The sequence below is a fragment of the Microtus pennsylvanicus genome, chromosome 4 (genome assembly GCF_037038515.1).
Source record: "Microtus pennsylvanicus isolate mMicPen1 chromosome 4, mMicPen1.hap1, whole genome shotgun sequence".
Taxonomy (NCBI): Eukaryota; Metazoa; Chordata; class Mammalia; order Rodentia; family Cricetidae; genus Microtus; species Microtus pennsylvanicus.
The window spans coordinates 72090304-72103990 of record NC_134582.1 but is presented as its reverse complement, the minus strand read 5'-3'; the positions used below and the strand labels follow the sequence as shown (position 1 = coordinate 72103990).

Sequence of the window (13687 nt, the reverse complement as noted above, 5' to 3'; positions counted from 1 at the left end):
ACAGTTAATTGATCATAAGAATTTTCAAAGTCTAGAAATTTATATTAATTTATATTAAATGAGCTGTAGAGGTACAATAGCTCAGACAAGAATGGAAATGTGTGTAGAGCATGTTTTACTAAAATTGACCTCAAGTTTGTATCAATATACAAAATTTGTATATATACAGTATACCATACTAAACCAATGCAAAACACTTAAACGAAATAGGTGCTAAAAACTGGATCAATAATCTTTTTTATTTTTTTTTCATTTTATCTCTCTTCTCTCTCTGTCTCTGTCACTCTCTCTCTCTCTGTCTCTCGCTCTCTGTCTACTTCTATTTCACCATTGTGGGTTTTTGAGCCAGGGTTTCTGAGTAGCAATAGAACCTGTCCGGAAACTTGCTCTGTAGACCAGGCTGACCTTGTACTCATTAAGACCAGCCTGCTTCTGCCTCCCAAGTGTAGGGATTAAATTGATTGCCACCAACACCCAGGCTTTGTTTTTCAAAACAAAACCTTTGGATCTAACCAAAGATGCTTTGTTTAGATTTTCCCTAAGCATTATCCATAATAAATTGTAACTAACACATTACACAAAAACCAACATCCATAATCCATTTTTGGGTGGAGGGGAGAAATGTGCATAGTTTTCTAGGCTACTTCCTAATGATTGGGTGCTGATAAATTTTTTGAATGAAACAACAGTTTGTTATAACGAGCCAGATAAATGGATTCCACTGAAACTGAACAGCTGACAAATTATTGTTAAAATTAAACCTTCAAGAGGTTCAAAAAGAAGCGATGTTTGTAGATTGAACCAAGACTGGTTCTGGACATAGGTAGCTGCACGTCTGCAGTTAGGTTGTAAAGCTTCTCCTAGCAGAGAGTCTTTGGCGACCACAAATGGCTTCTCTTTCACTAAATGTGAAAAATCTCTTGGAAATGACACAAAGGCCAGATAAGTTAAAAAATGTTATTTTAGGGTGGAAATTCTACACATCCGGCTCAGCATGTCCTATGCAATGTCAACGACTAAATCAAAGTGGCTACAACGTGTACGCCGTTCCTGACTCAGGAGCACTATCAACATTTCCAAATTACCCCCTTCACCATCAACATAGCACACACACCTTCAGTTTAGCTGTGAGCACACAGCTCTTAAGGAAGGTGTAGAACTCTAACCCAGAGAGCTCCCATCAGTGAGAACTCTGGCTGCTTCTGGGAACTCTTTCTGGGATCATAAAGGTGATTAGAAGAAATATTAAACTATCGGCGTATACAGCAGGTGAGGCAGAGACTGGAAAAAAGTTCTCCTCACAGGGCCAACGCATTCCTGCTTAAACCCAAGACTGGGTGACTGGATAAACAACAAAACAAACTCAGCCGAATCAAGGAAAATGGGGTTTATTTCACAGAGCATCAAAAGGTGAACAGAACAGACGAAAGGCACCCATCGGTGGCAAGGGAGTCCACAACCCACGGTGTGAGTCCTTCCGGCCTCAGTCAGAGTCCTTCTCATGGGTGCTCAAGGCTATTTCTTCATAGGCACAGCTGTGGTGATTTCCAGAGAGTCTAAGTGGCAGGCAAGCAGGCTTCAGTTTCTGAATCTGCCTCTGCCATGTAGGCATCCAACTCAGCATCCAAGCAGGCTTCAGTTTCTGAATCTGCCTCTGCCATGTAGGCATCCAACTCAGCATCCAGGCGTGCTTTAGTGTTGGACATGTATGCATCCAGTTCTTTGTCCAGCTGCTCCTTGGTCAATCCAGGGCGAGTGCGGTCACCTCTGCCTCCATCACGGCATCCAAAGTTCCCTCTTCCCCAACCTATCACAGCCAGACCTCTACCACCGATTCTACCACGACCCCTAGCTGCACGCCCTCGGCCCCTTCTCCAAGGACCTCCACGACCTGGAACAGCACCACCTCTTGAATCCATTCGTGGGGCAGCAAAGTCTTGTTCACCTCGGAGGAGCGGGCTTCGACCTTGGAATGACAACCCGCCCCTTGGCAGGCTTCTGGTGGCAAGTCCCCCACGTAGTCCTCCCCTTCCTCGTCCTCGGCAAAAGCCTCCCTGGATTTTGGGTAGGCCTCGTCCTCCAATCGCTCCCCTGGACAGGTCACCTCTGGGTAGGCCTAAGGGAGTCTGGATGTTCCTCTTGTTACCCAGGCGCTGCCTAAATTTTGATTCTGCCCAGACAGAGGGTCTATTCTCCATCTGCTGGGCCAGTCTTCTGTTTCTGGCGCTGCCCTGCAGCTGCTGCTGCAGCGAAGCCCGAATAGTCACTGGCGTGGGCTGTTTGTTCTCCAGCAGCATAGTAAAGCGCTCATTTAGAGACAACTTGGTGGTTCTTTTTAGCACCAGTTTCGGTTCTGACTGTGCATCCATCTTCAGGTCCTGAGAATCGAAGGAGTTGGACTCCAGGGCTCCTCTTGCGGCCGCTCTGGGCGGGTTTGCTGAATCTGAGCTGACAAGAACCACTCGGGTTTATTTGCTGGGTGCTTGGGTTAGGTGCTTGCCTAAAGGGTATGATGCGAAGCTCACTCCTGGTCGCGTGGCTATCTAGTCCACCGACACTTCTGCTTGTCCGGCCCACCCTCTCCTTCCTTTCCTTTGTGCTAGTCCGTGCTGCCAATCCAGGAATCTCACAATGAGACTGTGTCTGAGAGAGGTCTCCACGCCTTTTTATAGTCTCCTCTAGGGGTGGGACTAAAGGCCTGCACCAATGGGATTAGAGTGTGTGTTAGGGTGTGGCTACTGGGATTAAACGGGTGTGTTTCTAAATCTGCTCATTAGGCTGATCCATGGCACTCTTTTACTCTCAGATCTTTAGGTAATCTTTATTTATTAAAATACTATTGAAATGTCACTATTTTCCCACTTTCTATCTAAGAGAAAAGAGAAGGCTATAACCAATATGAGCATATACAATAAGTACAGGCAATAAATACATCAACAATGCCCCATCCATTTGTGTCTGACAAATTCAGAGAAAGATTTCACCTCTATCCTATCTATTTGGGTTCAAAGTTTTCTCCCTAATTGATTTTCTATCGTAATTTGCTTTCTTTTTCTGGAAAACTAGAGCTGTAGCTATCAAATCCTCAACTCCCTCAGAGACCCAAGAAGGAAATAACAGGAACTGAGTAAGCAGGAGGTGCAAGCAGGCGACTTCCAAACCATGCAATGACAGAAAACAACTGTCTGCCCGTACAGTAACCCAAACCGAGTTTCTGCTAGCATCGGGGCATCCATCTTCAGCCTTCAGGCCTAGCATATTCGACAGGCTTTTCCGCGAGGGAGGATATTCTGTGTCCTGCTTGTCTTTAGGACAATGTCATGTAGGCAGTTGAGACAAGGGCATTTTTTGCCCGATGGCTTCCTTTTTTGCCACAGAGAAAGTAAACTCCATGTGCAGTTTCTTCCATGTCCATTATCTTCTCAGAAGAAGATTGCAGCTGCAAGAAGCAGACATGTCTCATTGTCACAAAGAGAAGTGTACAAGGAGCTCTGGGCTGCGAGCCTGCCGCCTGGCTCCCAGCCGCCTTGCTCCCAGCCGCCTGGCCAGCTTATGCCCCGAAATAACAACACACAAACTGTATTCTTGTAAACACTGCTTGGCCCGTTAGTTCTAGCCTCTTATTGCCTAATCTCACATCTTGATTAACCCATTTCTAATAATCTGTGTTGCACCAACATGTGGTGGCTTACCGGGAAAGATTCAGCACGTCTGATCTGGCGGCTGGCTCCATGGCGGCTGCCCTGGAGAGGAGAGGCATGGCGTCAGGCTCACTTCCCTTCTTCCCAGCATTCTGTTCTGTCTACTCCTCCCACCTACGTCTGACCTTTCAGGCCAAGCAGTTTCTTTATTAATTATTCAATGAAAGCAACAGATAGACATATGACCTTCCCACACCAGAGAACAACCAAGGTTATTAAAACAATTTAATTGCCATATTCTGTAGATCTCTGAAGTGTTTGAAAATGACCTATCCTTCTAAATTATCTTTGTTTCATCTTGAAAATATACCTAGTATGACTATGAGTTCAATTGTACTAGGTGATTAACTACTAACCTATATTTCTTTATTATATTAAACAGTTAATTGATCATAAGAATTTTCAAAGTCTAGAAATTTATATTAATTTATATTAAATGAGCTGTAGAGGTACAATAGCTCAGACAAGAATGGAAATGTGTGTAGAGCATGTTTTACTAAAATTGACCTCAAGTTTGTATCAATATACAAAATTTGTATATATACAGTATACCATACTAAACCAATGCAAAACACTTAAACGAAATAGGTGCTAAAAACTGGATCAATAATCTTTTTTATTTTTTTTTCATTTTATCTCTCTTCTCTCTCTGTCTCTGTCACTCTCTCTCTCTCTGTCTCTCGCTCTCTGTCTACTTCTATTTCACCATTGTGGGTTTTTGAGCCAGGGTTTCTGAGTAGCAATAGAACCTGTCCGGAAACTTGCTCTGTAGACCAGGCTGACCTTGTACTCATTAAGACCAGCCTGCTTCTGCCTCCCAAGTGTAGGGATTAAATTGATTGCCACCAACACCCAGGCTTTGTTTTTCAAAACAAAACCTTTGGATCTAACCAAAGATGCTTTGTTTAGATTTTCCCTAAGCATTATCCATAATAAATTGTAACTAACACATTACACAAAAACCAACATCCATAATCCATTTTTGGGTGGAGGGGAGAAATGTGCATAGTTTTCTAGGCTACTTCCTAATGATTGGGTGCTGATAAATTTTTTGAATGAAACAACAGTTTGTTATAACGAGCCAGATAAATGGATTCCACTGAAACTGAACAGCTGACAAATTATTGTTAAAATTAAACCTTCAAGAGGTTCAAAAAGAAGCGATGTTTGTAGATTGAACCAAGACTGGTTCTGGACATAGGTAGCTGCACGTCTGCAGTTAGGTTGTAAAGCTTCTCCTAGCAGAGAGTCTTTGGCGACCACAAATGGCTTCTCTTTCACTAAATGTGAAAAATCTCTTGGAAATGACACAAAGGCCAGATAAGTTAAAAAATGTTATTTTAGGGTGGAAATTCTACACATCCGGCTCAGCATGTCCTATGCAATGTCAACGACTAAATCAAAGTGGCTACAACGTGTACGCCGTTCCTGACTCAGGAGCACTATCAACATTTCCAAATTACCCCCTTCACCATCAACATAGCACACACACCTTCAGTTTAGCTGTGAGCACACAGCTCTTAAGGAAGGTGTAGAACTCTAACCCAGAGAGCTCCCATCAGTGAGAACTCTGGCTGCTTCTGGGAACTCTTTCTGGGATCATAAAGGTGATTAGAAGAAATATTAAACTATCGGCGTATACAGCAGGTGAGGCAGAGACTGGAAAAAAGTTCTCCTCACAGGGCCAACGCATTCCTGCTTAAACCCAAGACTGGGTGACTGGATAAACAACAAAACAAACTCAGCCGAATCAAGGAAAATGGGGTTTATTTCACAGAGCATCAAAAGGTGAACAGAACAGACGAAAGGCACCCATCGGTGGCAAGGGAGTCCACAACCCACGGTGTGAGTCCTTCCGGCCTCAGTCAGAGTCCTTCTCATGGGTGCTCAAGGCTATTTCTTCATAGGCACAGCTGTGGTGATTTCCAGAGAGTCTAAGTGGCAGGCAAGCAGGCTTCAGTTTCTGAATCTGCCTCTGCCATGTAGGCATCCAACTCAGCATCCAAGCAGGCTTCAGTTTCTGAATCTGCCTCTGCCATGTAGGCATCCAACTCAGCATCCAGGCGTGCTTTAGTGTTGGACATGTATGCATCCAGTTCTTTGTCCAGCTGCTCCTTGGTCAATCCAGGGCGAGTGCGGTCACCTCTGCCTCCATCACGGCATCCAAAGTTCCCTCTTCCCCAACCTATCACAGCCAGACCTCTACCACCGATTCTACCACGACCCCTAGCTGCACGCCCTCGGCCCCTTCTCCAAGGACCTCCACGACCTGGAACAGCACCACCTCTTGAATCCATTCGTGGGGCAGCAAAGTCTTGTTCACCTCGGAGGAGCGGGCTTCGACCTTGGAATGACAACCCGCCCCTTGGCAGGCTTCTGGTGGCAAGTCCCCCACGTAGTCCTCCCCTTCCTCGTCCTCGGCAAAAGCCTCCCTGGATTTTGGGTAGGCCTCGTCCTCCAATCGCTCCCCTGGACAGGTCACCTCTGGGTAGGCCTAAGGGAGTCTGGATGTTCCTCTTGTTACCCAGGCGCTGCCTAAATTTTGATTCTGCCCAGACAGAGGGTCTATTCTCCATCTGCTGGGCCAGTCTTCTGTTTCTGGCGCTGCCCTGCAGCTGCTGCTGCAGCGAAGCCCGAATAGTCACTGGCGTGGGCTGTTTGTTCTCCAGCAGCATAGTAAAGCGCTCATTTAGAGACAACTTGGTGGTTCTTTTTAGCACCAGTTTCGGTTCTGACTGTGCATCCATCTTCAGGTCCTGAGAATCGAAGGAGTTGGACTCCAGGGCTCCTCTTGCGGCCGCTCTGGGCGGGTTTGCTGAATCTGAGCTGACAAGAACCACTCGGGTTTATTTGCTGGGTGCTTGGGTTAGGTGCTTGCCTAAAGGGTATGATGCGAAGCTCACTCCTGGTCGCGTGGCTATCTAGTCCACCGACACTTCTGCTTGTCCGGCCCACCCTCTCCTTCCTTTCCTTTGTGCTAGTCCGTGCTGCCAATCCAGGAATCTCACAATGAGACTGTGTCTGAGAGAGGTCTCCACGCCTTTTTATAGTCTCCTCTAGGGGTGGGACTAAAGGCCTGCACCAATGGGATTAGAGTGTGTGTTAGGGTGTGGCTACTGGGATTAAACGGGTGTGTTTCTAAATCTGCTCATTAAGGCTGATCCATGGCACTCTCAGATCTTCAGGTAATCTTTATTTGTTAAAATACTACTGAATGACACTATGTCTAAAGAAAAAAGAAGTTAATTAGTAATATGCTTATATACAATATGTACAGGCAATAAATACATCAACAACATCCAGTCCATTTACATTTGACAAATTTAGAGAAAAGATTTTACATCCAGCCTATTTATTTGGGTTCCAAGTCTTTTCTGAAATGACTTTGTATCATAATTTGCTTTCTTTTTCTGGAAACCTAGAGCTATAGCTATCAAATCCTTAACTCTCTCAGAGACCCATGAAGGAAATAATAGGAACTCAGTAAGCAGGAGGTGCAAGCAGGCGACTTCCCAACCATGGGATGACAGGAAACAGCTGGCTGCCCTGACAGTCACCCAAACTGAGTTCCTGGGCAGCATCGGGCCATCCGTCTTTAGGGGTTCAATCTGCACATGGAAGCCAGAGTGTGATGTTAAGTGTCTTCCTCAGTTACTTTCCACCTTATTTTTTCTAACAGCATCTAGAGCTCACTGATGGGCTAGACTGGCCCCTGAGATCTCCCTATCTCTTTTTACAAGTGCTAGTATGACAACCATGCACTGCAAATACCCAGCTTCTATTCAGGTGTTGGAGGCCCAAAAGCAGGCACTTGTGGCTATGCAGCCAACACTTTACCCCCGGAGCCACCCCCCGGCCTGAAACAGGGCTTTAAAAAACACATTAGAGGGGGAAAAAAGCTAAAAATGTATATATACAGGGATCCGAAGGAGATAATTTAGTTTGTTAAGTATTGGACAGGCAATCAAGTTTTGAGTTCAATCCCTAATCCCTAACACTGGCATGTGCTTGGAATCCCTGGTGGGGGCAGGGCATATCTCTGGGGATTGCAGTCACCCAATTTAGTCTAATGGGCTAGTGCCAGGTGCCAGTAAGAGACCCTGTCTCAGAAAACAAGGTTAGACAGCTCTTTAGGAACGACACCCAAGGTGGACCTCTGACCTCCACACAAACCTGTACACATGTACACCCACACACCCCAAATGATATATAAATAAAATTTTAAATCTTTAAAGAGTTAAAGACAGCTTGGCTTGGCATATTTTCCCTCTCTTATTACACTTGTCAAAGTCATTCATTCCTTTCCTTCCCCACCCCCTGCCGAGATGGCCATCTTTGTGGTCAAAGTCACTTGAACAGAGTCCTATATATCCAGTTAATATACAGTGACCTTCTGGTCTCCGTGACCAGTTCTGCAGATCATGTAAATTCCATACAATCTGCATGGCCCCTTGACTGATTGATTATCCAGTCGGGCTGATGTTGACCCCGATGTGTATTCACTTTTGTAAAATTGATGATTGCCTCAAAAGTGGGTCTCCTTTGCATCCAACGGGCCTGCGCCTGGAAAGCAGTTTCCACTCAGCTCTGGACCTTTCTCTGATTAAAAATACACTACCCTGTTTTTCTTGAATTTCAAAGATAAACTGATATAACTGTTCAGTAAGAAAGAAGTGTGCCAGGCTTCATGTGTGATTTCCAAGGAGGTTTGTGTCTGGTGGCAGGAGAAAAAGAGGCCATGAAGGTGGTTTTGGACAGGGACAGTAGGCTTCCACAAGGACAGGGGCTCTGGGTCTATGGGCTTTCTGAGTTCTGAAACACGTATGAGCATCCTGTTCACTACAAGTTGTCTCAGGAGGGTGTGCTAAGTGTTGTCATAGGACGCAGCTTCAGGGGAGGATACCAACAATACTTTGTAGGACCTCACTTTTGCAGTCAACACACACTCGTTAAATATGCCCATGGCTGAAAGTCCGAGACCTTGAATTTGATCTTGAGTGGACTCTTGGGAGCACCAACTGAAGGCTACCCAGTGACATCATAATTCCACTCACCCCAGTGCATGAATGTCCTGCCTCTCCTAATCTTGTGAATTTCCCTGAGTTTCTGCTCACTCTTAATCTAGTTCAGTGTTAACTCTAGCTCAGAGGTGCTTGAAGTGCTGTTTTAGGCTTTAACCTCATTGCTTCATTTGGTTTCCCTTTGAACTTGTTATGTCCAAATCCGTGGGTCCCCATAAAAGCCAATAAAGGAGACCAAGTCCCATATGTAAAAGCAAAAAGTCTTTATTTTAATCAAGTTTGCAAACTCGGTCTCTCTGCATGTTCAATGTATTGGGATATCTGGAGAGCCCCAAGTTCAATTAGAATTGGGTTTTTATAGTAGTAAAGGTGGAGGTGAGGGATCTCTGAGGTTCAGGACCCCTGATTGGCTGACCTTTGTCTAGGGGTGTCCTGGTGAAGTGCTGGCAGGTGTTTCTATTTACAGTGCTTGGAATGCCAGGAATTTCCTTTGAAAGGTCTGTTCTTGGGTGGGGTCAGGTAATCTCCACACCTGCCAGGCCTTGTCTCAGGGTAAACTATTGAGACTCTAGACTCCTTTTAAATTTATCGACAGCCAGAGTCCCAGATGATAATGGTTGGAGGAAGTAAAGAACTTTTGTTTTGCCCAGACTTAGATTATCATGGCTGGCCCTCACAAACTCACTTGAATATTGGAAAGCTATAACCAAAGAAGAGAACTTGCTTGAACTGAATTGTGCCTGAATTGAAAAACAGCCCCTGCTTCAGTTTTTGGGACTGGGTGGTTGGGACAGAAAAGCTCCATTTACAGTCTGCATTTTGTGAGCTCCTCTCCTCATTTTCACACTTGGGAGGCAATCGGCACTATCTTTGCAAAGAACCCTTCTGTGATCTTTCTGACAGCATCTTGCAGGTAAGGATGTTTGCTAATCCATAGTTAACTGGACATTATGCCAGTTTTGTATCTTTCAAATGCTTAAACACAAGGCTTGTTTGCTCCTATGGTTACAGTGGCTCTTCCGGCCAGATGGCATTGCATGCTCCCTTAAGTCTCATCTGAGAGGCTCCATGTGTAAGCATTTGAGTTGGTTGAGACGTTCTTTCTTCTGAGAATATTAGTAACCAAGAGACCGAAACTTCCAAGGTGAGTGTTTTTAGCTTCTCGGGGTTCAGACTTAAAAAGCTCTTCCTACTAGGCAGAACAGTGAATACTAACACCATCCTCAGGTGCATAAACTCAGGGTGTTACTCTTTAATTGCTTCAAATTCAGTACTATTCAGGTGCTACCATACCACATGGCTATTGGCCAGGTTTCATCCTGATAGAATCCCTAAATATTTTGTGTGTGGTTCTAATGCATAATCTTTTGGTGTTTGTCCAAGCACAGAGGTAGGTATAACTCTTTACGGGAATTCCTGGAATCTAAACAGGCGTACTCAGAGCTTAAACAGGGCCCCTACCCCAACAGCCTTCATTGCCAACATAACCAGAGTGCCCTCCCCCCACTGACAAGGAATTCTGGGACGACAACTTCCTTTGGCATATCTTGTTACAAGACTAAACTGTGTAGAGAGAGTCTGGGGGAGAACTTAGAGGGAGAAAAATGGTTACTCACATTCCCTAAATTCTGTTATTGTTTTGGAAGCTTGAACAAACAAAGTGGTTGGTGAGGACTTCTCAGCTGAGCGACCCAAGGAGCAAGGAGCAAAAACAACGGACTTAACTGGAGGGTCTAGAAAATCAAACTAGTGAATGCAGTGTCCTAAAACACAGACGTACATACACATGCTTGCATTTTGCACACACACACACACACACACACATACATGCACACACACATGCACACACACACACGTATTGACATGTCAAAATTATGCGGAAGGAATTGATCTGTGATTATGTTGAATTGAAATTGGAAGCTCTTCTAGAGGATAATATTTCTGAAATGTGTGCTTTTATATTTATCCATATATCGCTACACATTTCTGAATGTACTCTCTAGGATCTCTGCTAGCTACTCCCTGTCATATATACAACAGACAGTGACAGAACCAGATGGGATACCTGGAACGGCCCACAGAGGAGAAAGGCAGCAGTAGTGAGTGGGACTATCGGAACCTCTCAAATAAAAGGTGGGATGCATACCAGTGCGGGGGAGGTATCAGCAGGGTCCACAAGGAGAACAAGGTGAGCATAGGTACGGAGCAGAGGACCTAGCACGAAATGGGAACATTCAGGTAATGAGGTGGCCTGTGGTACAGAGTCTGGGTATCAGATGAGGAAAGGGCACTGAGAGGGGATAACGTCGTTCTAAACTGTAGCCAAACTTCAATGCTAGCTTCAAGAATATGGACATCTTGAAGGCATTGGGAATCCACAGATGGTTTCTGTTGTGTTTAGGGATGTGGGTGCAGCCAGGGAGGGAAGAAGAGGTAATGCCGCGTGCAGATACGGCTGCGAGATGACTCAGCCCTGGTGGGTGATGATCCGAGTGGGGAGAAAGAGAGAGAGGAATAGCTGGGGATCTGCGGGCTGCAGTAGGCCAGGGTGAAGACATGAGCACCCAGCCCAAGGCTATCAGTTAGCACAGCTGTACTCCTGGAGTAGCGTAAACTCTGCCATTCCATCTTACCTCAGTTAATTATTACCATTTTTTATGAAGTAGCTGCCTGACCGTCTTACAGAGAGATCCGGTGTCATACAATGTGTGAATGACAGGTGGGATTTAAACTCACTTTTACCCCCACTTTAAGATCCATGTTCAAAATACACTGTGGCACATTGGTATATATATATATATATTTTAATGGCTAATAACTGCAGAAGCAGAGAATGTAGAAGAGGCTCTGCCTAGGCCAGGTTATCCTTGCATCCCAAGATCCTGGTCATAACCACCGTTGTGTAAGCAGCTCTGTAATCTGTTATCTTCCATTGGGATTTGAAGCAAAAGTCTCCTGTGCTGAGTCCCTGTTCATTCAGGCTTGTGGAGGTATAGATGGGCAGAGAGTCACAACATGTTTTAGGTTTGTGGGAAATTGCAGAGGACAAGACAGAAATCATAAAAGCACAATTGAATTACGTTGTGTTGTGGCCCCTGGGATAACAGCTGTTTTCCAGGTCTACAATCCTCATTAGGAAATTAAAAACCCAAAGCTTCCCATCCGCAGCCTTGCGCTGTTGGCCACGTGGTGACAGGAAGCCTTGTGTTTGTACAGGTGGGGGAGCGAGCAGCCTTGCGAGGTGGGTGGCTTGAAACTCTGCTGGGAGCCCAGGTGGGGTGTGTGAGGAAAAGGCAGTCCAGGAAGGGCTGTGTGCTCTGTGCTCCCTGTGCTAGGGAGGAGTGGAAGGTGGCCCTTTCTGTGTTGCTGGGTCACGTCAGGGCCACAGATTCAGTAAACCTCTGCACAAACAGACCCAGAAGGTTTTGGTCCTGGTATAAACTCAGTTCCTACTTCTAAACAACTACAGAAAAAGCACTACAGCATCATGAACCTTTGCACTGGCTGAAAGTAACCTCAACCTTGAAAACACAAAAAGAAAGGCCATTCATTTATAAAAAAAAAAGCATTGAATTAAAACAAATTATGTATATTTAAAAAATTAAGCATATATTATAAAATTTTAAATATATCTTTTGAAGTATTAAACCACAATGTTATATGTAACATTAAAATATGTGCGAGTATATGTATAAATATGGATTTGTTTTAAAGCATAGAAAATAAATCACAGATATCGAAAATGTGGCTCCCTCAGCCTTGGAGTTTGGGAGCCCATGAGGTGGGGTGTGAAGATGAGGGGGATGGAGGCACAGTGCTGACGGCATTCTAGTTTCTGGGCTATGTGAGGTGAGTTTGCCCGACTGTAGGGGAATGGACATGTACTGAGCACATTTGGGAAAGTGAGGCTGTGAAGGCTGTATGTGAGATGCATAAAGCATGCGGTTTTGGCACGATATTCTCAAATTACAATGGGTGTTTTGGGACATAGCCTCATCTGAGGTTAAGGAGCATATGCAGAGCATAAAGCCAGGAAGAAACAGGTGTTTTGACACAGGAATGCTTCAAGGCTTTGCAAGCAGATGATTCTGGGGAGTGCAGGCCATCGAGTCTACCTCCCAGGTGGTCAAGGAAGAGCTAACAAGGGAGATATTTGACCTTGACCCCAGGAAAGGAGAGAAACAGTCACACAACCACCTAGGAGATGTTTGTGTTTCTTGTTTGTTTGTTTTGTCTGGGGTAAGAAACGGTGACCATTTGGGTCCTAACGCAGAAACGGCTGCCTCCCCAGCCATTTGAAGAGGTGCGGGTTGAATGGCTCAAGCCAGAACTCATTGTGTCATCTGAAAAGCTGAATGCAAGAGGAAAAAGAGAGGCCCCTTGTCTCCCCAAATTATCAAACATTTGGAATAACAGCAGGGTGCAGAAGCACCATAGGACCCTGTCAAGCTTAGGAGTCTGGGCTATTGCAAACACAAAGCAGGCTTGGTCTGCTCCAAGGAGCAGCAGAGAAACTGAAGAGATCTAAGTGTCAGGAGCCAATTTCCTCCTAAAATCATTGCAGGAACCATCACCCTGGGAAGTCTGCAGAGAACCCCACACCCCTAATTGTATTAGGAATCGTTCTATTGACAGAGCCTACCCCACACCCAAATTGACTGTTAATGGAGAGCTATCTGTTAGTGGAACCCGCCCCACATTCCAAACTATCTAAAGAACTAGGTGTTCAACTCGTGCCTTCCTGGCCTAGGTGACCTGACCGAAGGTAACCTCCTGGCTACGGTAACCAACACGGACCATGTGACCAACGTGAACCACGCGGCAAGAGCCCAGGCCCCTGTGCCCATCCCCCAACTCCTTACCTATATAAGCTGTACCCCATCTCTAATAAACTGAGGCTTTGACAAGAACCCCGCTTAGCCTCCTTCCTCTTTCTTAGCCCATTTATCTTCCAGATAGTGCCTC

At 45.3% G+C, this 13687-nt stretch overlaps 2 pseudogenes; both read right to left on the bottom strand.

Moving 5' to 3' along the window:
* Window positions 1-1556: 1556 nt before the first annotated feature.
* Window positions 1557-2369, bottom strand: LOC142848540 (chromatin target of PRMT1 protein pseudogene; annotated as a pseudogene).
* A 3266-nt stretch (window positions 2370-5635) lies between these two features.
* On the bottom strand, window positions 5636-6448 carry LOC142848539 (chromatin target of PRMT1 protein pseudogene; annotated as a pseudogene).
* Between the last annotated feature and the right edge of the window lie 7239 nt (window positions 6449-13687).